The sequence below is a fragment of the Pteropus vampyrus genome, unplaced genomic scaffold (assembly GCF_000151845.1).
Source record: "Pteropus vampyrus isolate Shadow unplaced genomic scaffold, Pvam_2.0 Scaffold107, whole genome shotgun sequence".
NCBI classification, from domain to species: Eukaryota; Metazoa; Chordata; class Mammalia; order Chiroptera; family Pteropodidae; genus Pteropus; species Pteropus vampyrus.
In genome coordinates, this window is record NW_011888888.1 from 1,036,311 (window position 1) to 1,037,799 (window position 1,489).

Here is a 1,489-nt window from a genome sequence, read left to right on the forward strand (position 1 = left end):
ATATATATATTGCATAGTGTTCCCCTCCCATAGTTAGATTTCCTTCTGTCACCACATATTTGACCCCTTTTACCCCACCTACCTTCCTCCTCCCCCCTCCTCCCCTACCCTCTGGTAACCATTAGTTTATTGTCTATGTCCATGAGTTTCTGTTTGTTCGTCCTGTTCATTTGTTGTTTTTAGGTCTATACTCTACATGTAAGTTATATTATGTGGTTTCAACTTTTTCTGTCTGGCTTATTTCGCTTAGCATGATTATCTTGAGGTCCATCCATGTTGTCGCAAATGGCAGTATTTCATCTCTTCTTATGGCTGAGTAATATTTCATTGTATATATGTACCACAGCTTTATTAGCCAGTCATCTATCTTAGGACACTTCAGTTGCTCCCATATCCTGGCCACTGTGAATAATGCTGCTCAGAACATCGGTGGGCAAATATCTTTTCAGATATGAATTTTCAAGTTTTGGGGGTAAATAAATACCCAGTAGAGGGATTGCTGGATCCTATGGTAGATCATTTCTTAGTTTTTTGAGGACCCTCCATACTGTTTTTCATAGTGGCTGTACCAATTTGCAGTCCCACCAGCAGTATATGAGGGTTCCTTTTTCTCTGCATCCTCTCCAACACTTGTTATTACTTGTCCTGTTGATAACAGGTATTCTAACAGGTATGAGATGGTATCTCATTGTGGTTTTGATTTGCATTGCCCTAATAGCTAGCGATGTTGAGCATCTTTTCATATGTTTATAGGCCATTTGTATGTCCTCTAGGAAGAAGTGTCTGTTCAGATCTTCTGCCCATTTTTTGATTGGATCGTTTTTTGTTGTTGTTGTTATTGTGTCATATGAGTTTTATGTATATTTTGGATATTAGACCCTTACAGAGGCATTGCTTGCAAATATATTCTTCCACTCAGATGTTCGTCTCTTTACCTCGTTGATGGTTTCTTTTGCTGAACAGAAGCTTTTTAGTTTGAGGTAGTCTCATTCATTTATTTTTGCTTTTACTTCCCTCGCCTCTGAGGTCAAATTCATAAAATCCCCTTTAAGTCCAAGGTCCTTGAGTTGAGTTCTTATGTTTTCTTCTATGCATTTTATTGTTTCAGGTCTTATATTCAGGTCATTAATCCATTTTGAGTTAATTTTGGTGTGTGGTGATAGATAACAGTCTAGTTTCACTCTTTTGCAGGTGGCTTTCCAGTTTTCCTAGCACCAATTTTTGAAGAGGCTTCCCTTTCTTTGTTAAAAATTATTTGCTCATATAAACATGGGTTTATCTCTGAACTCTCAATTCTGTTCCACTGGTCTGTGTGTCTGGTTTTCTGCCAATACCATGCCGTTTTCATTGTTGTCTCTTTGTAGTATAATTTAAAGTGGGGCAGAGTGATGCCTCTAGCCTCGTTCTTTTTTTCTCAGGATGGCTTTGGCAATTTGGAGTCTTTTGTGCTTCCATCAAAATCTGATGATTTTTTTGTTCTATTTCTTTA